The sequence below is a fragment of the Haliotis rubra genome, unplaced genomic scaffold (genome assembly GCF_003918875.1).
Source record: "Haliotis rubra isolate DU_JTF1 unplaced genomic scaffold, ASM391887v1 Scf76, whole genome shotgun sequence".
In the NCBI taxonomy this organism is placed as follows: domain Eukaryota; kingdom Metazoa; phylum Mollusca; class Gastropoda; order Lepetellida; family Haliotidae; genus Haliotis; species Haliotis rubra.
Genome location: NW_025767479.1, coordinates 491,928 through 501,826, shown reverse-complemented (window position 1 = coordinate 501,826; position 9,899 = coordinate 491,928).

The following is a 9,899-nucleotide window of genomic DNA, read 5'->3' as shown; positions in this document are numbered from 1 at the left end:
TGTGACAAGATATCAAATTTCAGTCGTAAACTACTTTCCTTACAACTTATTCACAAGGGGCGTTCGTGTGCGTTCTTCTACTGAATTCGCTAAAACGCGAAAGGTTGACTTAAAACCATCACTTTTAACTGACAACAGTTTTCGCTTCAGTGCCATTTATTGCCCTTTCCCTGGTGAATTCTGAGTACGCACAAAGACACATGCTGATTATACATCCTGATATATTTACACAACAAAACATAATTATGGTAGGATTTATATCGTTCTGATTTCATTATCCTTTTTCTATTATTTGAACATCCTGAAATGTAGGTGTGTAAATTTCCAACACCTTACGTACAATATGAGAAAATCTGTGTAGTTTCTTCTTTTAAGTGCCATTTAGAAGCTGGTATGATAAAGAGTTTAAAGAATAGACAACTTCGTTACTGCAATAGATGCCACGTTTCGGGGTAGACCGTAACACCGTTATCAAACAACAAGGATCAAGGATCTACACCCTAACACCGTTATCAAACAACAAGGATCAAGGATCTACACCCTAACACCGTTATCAAACAACAAGGATCAAGGATCTACACCCTAACACCGTTATCAAACAACAAGGATCAAGGATCTACACCCTAACACCGTTATCAAACAACAAGGATCAAGGATCTACACCCTAACACCGTTATCAAACAACAAGGATCAAGGATCTACACCCTAACACCGTTATCAAACAACAAGGATCAAGGATCTACACCCTAACACCGGTATCAAACAACAAGGATCAAGGATCTACACCCTAACACCGGTATCAAACAACAAGGATCAAGGATCTACACCCTAACACCGTTATCAAAACACCGTTATCAAACAACAAGGATCAAGGATCTACACCCTAACACCGTTATCAAACAACAAGGATCAAGGATCTACACCCTAACACCGTTATCAAACAACAAGGATCAAGGATCTACACCCTAACACCGTTATCAAACAACAAGGATCAAGGATCTACACCCTAACACCGTTATCAAACAACAAGGATCAAGGATCTACACCCTAACACCGTTATCAAACATCAAGGATCTACACCCTAACACCGTTATCAAACAACAAGGATCAAGGATCTACACCCTAACACCGTTATCAAACAACAAGGATCAAGAATCTACACCCTAACACCGTTATCAAACAACAAGGATCAAGGATCTACACCGAATGTCGCATCTATTGCAATAAAGAAGCTGTCTATCCATAAAAAAGTGTTCCTCTTCATCTGTGTATTTATTGAATAAAAAATATTTGTGCATGCGTAGATGTGTCGACACTGAACATAATCAGCTGCTCGTGGGCTATGCTCTCTGATGATTCAATCCAATTTCAATTGCTGTGTTGCTCCAATAAATCACTGAAATCACTGTATGAGTATTTTGTTTTAAAAACATCGCTGATGGTATATGGATATCATATTTCAAGGACGAAAGAAAAACGGTTGTCACTCTTGCAGCCTCATGCAGCTGTCAATCAGAAGGTCATTGACCCGTGCACGGACTGCTGCATACACGAGGCGGACAACACATGCACGAGACAGTATTTGTGACAACGTTCGACCTCCAAAATACGCGAGCCATTTTCAGACAATTCAAATATTGTCACTTTCATGAAAAACAACACGTCTGCACATTGCCTGACGAGGATTAACTCCCGGTGCACCTTGCAGTTCATACATGAATGTCCGCTCCTACTTGACAACTGGTTGCAAACAGACACAAATAAACATATATAAAAGCCAGAAATAAATATAAAACATGTCCAATCCTTGACGTTTTTATTCAATGACTGAAGTTAATTCACCATATAATCTATCCGTACACAAGATCTATATGATGAGACAAATTAAAATAACAAACCCCTTTTCACAATCACACATCTCTTTCCATTGTACTATTCCGACTATATCACGGCCATATGCTTTTAAAATCCCTTAAAGTCAAAAGCGTACAAAACTCATGATATCAATCGCTGCATTGTCTGGCCCAGTTTCAGTTCTTTACAGACCGCTAGCATGTAGCTGAGTGGGACGATGAGCGTGTTTAGTTTTACGCCGCATTCAGCAATATTCCAGCTATATGGTGGCGGTCTGTAAATACTCGAGTCTGGACCAGACAATCCAATGATCAACATCATGAGCATCGATCTACGCAATTGGGATACGATGACATGTGTCAACCAAGTCAGCGATCCGGTTAGTCGCCTCTTACGACAAGCATGGGTTACTGAAGTTTTTCTAACCCGGACCTTCAAGGGTCCGCCTCTTACGACAGGCATGGGTTACTGAAGGTTTTTCTAACCCGGACCTTCACGGGTCCGCCTCTTACGACAGGCATGGGTTACTGAAGGTGTTTTCTAACCCAGACCTTCACGGGTCCGCCTCTTACGACAAGCATGGGTTACTGAAGGTTTTTCTAACCCGGACCTTCACGGGTCCGCCTCTTACGACAGGCATGGGTTACTGAAGGTTTTTTCTAACCCGGACCTTCACGGATCACCTCTTACGACAGGCATGGGTTACTGAAGGTTTTTTCTAACCCGGACCTTCACGGGCCCGCCTTATACGACAGGCATGGGTTACTGAAGGTTTTTTCTAACCCGGACCTTCACGGGTCCGCCTCTTACGACAAGCATGGGTTACTGACTGTATCTGAGTGTGGTGTTGTACAACATACACAGAAACAAAATGTAAGCTTACAGCAAATCAAGGCCAAAATTTAGACTGGACGAGCAGACAATGGCGTTACAAATCAGACAATATTCAAACTGTCCAACTTTTTAAGCGTCCCTGGCTGAAGTTTCAACCAAAGGAAAATTGTAAGATCATTTTTTGTTATATCCTAATATTGTTGGAACTTGTCCTGGAATTAATACGTGAGTAGGTTTTGTTTTCAAGAGTAAAACTCTCAAAGCTCTCTGTGTTGCTTTGAATTTGGACAGTTGCCTATCAATCTTATTTGATGCTTCCGTATATGTCAAGTCAGGAAGGCCTCTTATGGTGCAGTCCCAGTGGCGACCTCGGGAGCTCGACCGACTCGACCTCGTCAACTACTCGACCTGTCTCGACCTGGGAGGTATCTCGACCCCACAACGACCTCAAAACGACGTCATAACGACCTCGTAAGGACCTTTACGACCTTAGTTCGATTTTAGTTCGACTTCAGTCGACCTATCGCGACTCGGGTCGGCCAAGTTGAGAAGACCTATACTTGAACAGCTAGACCTGTATATCGACCTAATTTCGAATTAATTTCGTCTTAAGTCGACCGGCCCGACCTCTACGCGACCTGTGTTCAACCGGAGCGACTGGTTCTCGACGGAAATTCCATTTTTCTGCCGAGTAGACCCTTGGTTTCCAAATTGTATAAATTACAGGGTGCATTTTAACCTGGGACCCATTCAATTAGAGGACTGCAAAGTAGTAACATCACCATCAGGAACCTTGACGTAAACCTGGTGAGCCCCGAGAAGCGAAGACTGCTTACCATTTGGGTGCAGGTAGCCTGCATGGCACCTGCTTGAACTGGTAGATGACCTGGACAATGCCAACCCTCCTCCAAAGCCAAAGCCTCAGCCGTAAGCACATCAATCCCATCCTTGACGCCTTCAAAGCTGAGTATTGGTCAGAAGAGTGGGATCAGAGCAGATGGAATACTGTAGCCCGTGCTTTCAAGGAAAGGTGGCAATTTCCATATTGCACCGGCGCGTTTGATGGCAAGCACATACGCATCAAGAAGCCTCCTAAAAGCGGGTCCCTCTTCTACTACTACAAGAACTTCTTCTCCATCGTCTTCAGTTCCCGTGGGACAACGTCGGGGCCAAGGGATCAGCATCAGACGCTGATGGTCTTCAACCATTCACGAGATCGGATGGAGGGCGATGACCTTGTATTCCCCGTATGGTGTGCCATACTTCATCATCGCCGACGATGCCTTTCCACTCCGCCCCTGGATGATGAAGTCCTTTTCCATGCGTCAGATGGACCCCGATCAGCAGATCTTCAACTTCAGGTAATTATTCTTTTCCATAAATACCTCAATCAAATTATAACTTAGTATCTTTGGGTGTATGCAATGTCATATCAAAGGTTTTGAATTTTGAATGCATTTGACTTAAAAATGTTTAATTTGTGACTTTTGCAGACGGTCTCGGGCCAGACGAGTGGTGGAGAATACCTTCAGGATTCTGGCTATGAGGTTCCAGATCCTCCGATCGGCTCCCTAAATAGCACTGCAGACAGAGCTGAAAAGATAACCCTGGCCTGCGTCACTTTACACAACATGCTGAGAACGAGGAACCGGAACAGCCAGATGAACCTCATAGACCGGGGAATGAGGACTGTTCACTCACCCTAGGCGAGAGGCGCTCCTGCACACAGCTGCTTGATGGGGATAACCGGGGTGTGAGGAACGTTACCCCACTAGATGGCGCCAACCAAAGAAACTACTAGTATTTGAAGGACTATTTAATGGGCCCAGGAGCTGTTCATTGGCAAGAGAAAATGACTTTAAAGTATACTCTATTATTTAGGACTACTTCAATTACAAAGGAACTATTGTTTCTTTTTTATTTACTCTGTTTCAATCAATCTTTATTTCAGTACTTAAAAAAGCCACAGGCCTGTAGTACATTTAGATTTTACATGAGTAGATAGAATTTAAGTCATTTATAAATTCTTTTCTGTAACAATACTTTGTCATTGCGAAATAGATGTACATTGCCAGATTCTGTAATAGTGATGTGGTAGTATCTGTTAATAGTGAAATTAATTCTCTTACACTTGGATGCTTATAATAGTATGGCTTTAGGTAGTTCGTTCGTAGAGTCGTATAAACAGGACAGATTAGAAGGAGATGTAGTTCATCCTCAACAGTATTCATATTACATAATTGACATATTCTGTTTCCTCCTTGTATGCCTGCCAGTTTCAATAAATAATGCATGGGAAGAGCAACGAAAACGAGAGAGAGCTATACGAAACTTCTTTACGTCGATTTTTGCTAAATAGTCTTCAAAACGTATGTCCGATTTCCATTGATTATAGTATTAACATTTTGTGGATAGAAGTAATGATTCCGACCAAGATTGGAAATACATATCTTTCATTCTTTGTGTAAATGATATGATAAAATTTGCATGGAACTGAACATTGTGATCACACCACACATAACCATAACCAGTTTTGTACAGCAACTCTCTGATATCAGTCACCCAATTTCTTTTCCCATTTTCGTCATACAATTTCATCACATCATACATTTTTTTCGGAAACCTATGGCATGGCATGTGCAGTAATCGTACCCAATACTTTATGGCTTTAATGGAAGGGGAATCTACCTAATTCTCCGTAAACCATCATATTACATGTGTTCCGTTTTACACCAAGAAACATTTTGCATGCATATAAATGAACTCTTTCAATACTGTCATATTGTTGTAATCCCCATATTTCTGAGCCAAATAGAAGTATTGGACTTATCTTCATATCGAATATTTTAAAGAATGTGTTAAAGGACATTTCACCTAAAGATCGCATATTTTTACAGACACCGATTAAGATTTTCAAGGCGCTTGTTTTGAGTGTTTGAACCAGGAAAGGCCATTAGAGAAATATACGCCAAGGTACTTATAAACACTGGTAGTTTGGAGTAGTTGCCCTTTAAAATACCATTTTTCTAATTTAGGGAGTTTTCCACCTTTCTTAAAGACGATAATTTTGGTTTTGTCTCTGTTTACACACAATTTATATTGGTCAGAAAATGTGTCTAATTCATCTATTTGTTTCTGTAAACCGCTAACAGTACTAGAGAATAATACAGTATCGTCGGCAAAGAGTAGTCAGAAATAGTTGTATTGTATCTGGGTGTAGTTGGATCCCATTCGTACATGTGTCACATATTTGTATTGCTAATTCATTAATGAAAAACGTAAAGAGGAAAGGGCTTAAAATACAGCCTTGTCTAACACCTGGTTCACTAATTAAAGGTTCAGATAATTCATGCTTATTCCTTACACACACTTTAACGTTTTCGTATATACTCTTCAACATTTTATTCATTTTACTGCTAAGACCGTGCGATTGTAGATGTCCCTATAGTTTATTCCGCTGCACAGAATCAAAAGCCTTTGAAAAATCAACGAATAGTGCGTAGAACTTTCCACCTGTTGAGCTGAGGTATCTTTGTATTAGACTATACAGTATAAAGATATTATCTGTTGTTTTATATCCCTCCCTAAAGCCCGCTTGACCCTCGTAAATCTGATCCATTACGTCCGCCCATTTAACTAATCTTTTGTTGATAATATAAGTAAATAACTTGCCAAATATACTAAGTACAATTATTCCACGGTAGGTATTGGTATCTTTAGGGTCACCCTGTTTATAGATTGGAACACGAATGTCAACTGACCAAGATTCAGGATAGTTCCCAGTGTCGAGAATAATGTTTTATATAAGCTCAAGATATGGAAGTAAAAGATCAGATGAATGTTTGAAAAATTCCCGGAGGATGTTGTCTATTCCTGGTGACTTTTTACACTTTAGATGCTGTATACTGCTTAATATTTCATCTCTACTTATTGGGGCATCCAACATGTCGGAGGTGACACCTGAAATATGCGTAGACTCAGTATCGTTCACACAGTCTTGTCTATTTGGATCCGGGTTATTATCAGAGGTAGAGAATAATGACTGAAAGTAATTGAGCCATTCGTCGATTTCAATGTTGTTGTTTTGACTATTCTTTGGATTTAGTGTTTTAAGTTCATAGCAGAATTTGTTGGGATCATTTATATTATTTTCTAGTTTTTTTCTTTTCTGTTCCATAAATACCTTTCTTTTTTTCCTTGCAAGTTGTATTATATCTATTTCTAGCTTTGTGATAACTCTCCAGGGATTGCAAGGTTTTATCTTTTCGGAAGAAGTTAAGAAATTTACATCGTTCTTTTTTTAAATGATTACATTCATCATACCAGATATTCGTATTATGTTTTTCTGAAAAGGGGCGCATCCGTTTTTTCATATCCGAAGCAGCTATATAGACACAATGCTTCTAATAATAATAATAATAATTGATTTATAGAGCGCCTATTTCCAAAAGATATTGCTCAATGGCGCTATAAATCTACGACATAATCTACACATTTACACTATTTACAAATGGTAAATGCGGAAAAAAACACAATGAAAACTAACTATATACATGGTGAACAAAAAAAACTGTATTACAATCGTACATGGTGTGTTTACATTTTCACTTAGCAATGGATGGAAAATACAACAAAAATGTCAGATGAAAAAAAGCTTATAAAGCTTTTATTGGAAACTCATTTAAATAATCTGAAGGTAACATTTCACATCAGCATAAAGTGCTCATGACAATATATGAGTATCAAGTTCTACTTCTCAGTTTCACTGCCCTTGCATGTGACTGATCCTCTGAGGTGTGTGTAGGGTCCAAGAGACCGCTTGGCAGGTACAGAGATATACCTGCTGCAGCACTGGAGTCAAAGCTGGGGAAGATACCAGCCTGTTCCGCTGCTTTGCGGCGTGTTGGAGAGGGTGGGGTGCTCAGGGTGGACCTCTGGGTGGCAGCAGGTTGGTGTGGAGATGATGTGCTACCACTGGCTGCCGTTTGGCTTTTATGAAGCAATTGGGAATATGACGACCATTTATGCTGTCGGCGCGGACTCGATTAGGTCGAGTTGAGGTCGAGATAGGTTGACTTCAGTTCGAGTTGGTCGACTCGAGGTCGAGTCGAGGCCGAGTACAGATCGACTCTAAGACGAACACTCATCGGCATGTCAGGCCAGCTCGACTTTCAACTCGACCAGCTCGACATAATTTCGACCTAAACTCGACCTTTTTTCGACCTATTCTCGACCTCGTCTCGACCCCATCTCGGACCGACAGTCGAGGAGGAACTCGGGGAAAGTTTTGACATGTCAAAATGTTTTCAAAGAATTGGTAGACCTGATTCGATCTGACTCGACCTGACTCGACCTAACTCGTTCTGAAACTCGACCAACTCGACCCCGAACTCGACCTTCAGAACATGTCGACCTTCAGGTCGAGTAGCGTAAGGTCGGCACTGGGACTCCAATTATTCGGCACTGGGACCGCACCATTATATATTAGTTACCAGCTTATGTTTACAGAGGCCTATTCATAGTTTGATAACATATGATGTCAGGGACCGTTCATAATTTATGGCTAGAGGGGTGATGATGATTTTAAAGTGTGGTGGGGTGTGTCACCCATTTTGTTCTGGGGAGGTAGGGGGTGGGGGTGGGGTGGGGGTTCATCAATTTTGTTCACATGTACTTTGGGGGTACATGCTTCTCCATAAAATTCATCATCAAACACACACACACACACACACACACACACACACACACACACACACACACACACACACACACACGCCATAAATAATAGAAAGTCCCTTATGTACGTTTTGGCTTATCTTAGCGCCGTTTATCATGTTTTTGACAAAACACCGAGTTCGCCGGAAATGGGCTTCACACATTATACCCATGTGGGAAATCGAACCCGGGTCTTCACATTCGGCGTGACGAGCGAACACTTTAACCACTTGGCTCAAGGCCATACTAAAGTACTGTTGGGAATGGAAGAAAACTGTTTTTTCATATTTATCTCTACAATTTATGTAGTTGATAAGTGAAAGTGTGAAATATCTGATAAACTAAGTTCGACCTAACAGCAGTCTCAGTGGTAGGGAGATAGGAACCGTAACAAAAGGACTTTACTGAGAAGAGATTAGTGCAGAAATGAGCAATGAGGGTTTTTTTTAAGTCCAAAGCGACTTATTAGTGTGCAATGATATTGTATTTCAAAGGACACTTTTTAAATACCCATCTTGAAATTAGACTTAGCTTCATTATAAACGATAGCTGACGTACAAAATAATAACTTTCATGCTGAAACTATTAAGGATGTAGCTACCATGGAGTCTCACTGTCACTATGAAAATAAACAGATAGGAGGGGTCATCTCAAAAGTAAAACCAGGGCGGGTGTCGCATACGATGGTTGGGGTCGGGCTGGGGGATAGAGATATCATCTAAGATAAATTAATCCTTTAGGAGACATACTGGGGAAGTACACGGCATGTTATAACAATTTACAAATAATATCCAGTCCTGTCGATCTTCGGGTGTTCATGCCACTCTATATATTTTGAGATATTTAATACGATGCTTTTCTATGGTTATCAGGTCTCTTTTACATACTTTTCTCAACATAACTTTATGAAAGAAAGACACGTAAGATAGCTGAGACATATTCGACACACATGAAAAAGTACAACAAATCTTTGAGATGACCCCCTTGTGCCTGTAGGCAGCACGTGCATTTCATGCCAGGTGAGTCGACGGTCCGTCCTCATACCTGGCTGCGCGACCTAATTGCCATCTATAGTCTGAACTATTGTTTTCAGCAGCTATTCGTATTTTTTCTAAGTTTTGCCCCGATTTTACAAGTAAACATGCTTTTCTGGATATCCTCTTACGCATCCCACTGAATGCCCAGTTAGGCCGAACTGGGTTATTTCGACATATGCTATTTGCAGTTGTGTAACTTTTAGGGATACAAAGCAACAGCCTAAAAACAGTTTTTTTTCTATTTCCGACAGTACTTTAGTTACAAACTGTTCAGAGAAATCATGGAAACCAATGTGAAACCTCAGATATTTTCAACTCGTGAGAGACGACTACTGTGTGGTTAGTCAGCGACCATCAATACTCATATCATTTAAAATATTATGGCGGTCAATGTATGAAAAAAGAAATAGTCAACAACCATGACAAATCTCAGGAATATTACAACATAGAGTGTTGAGG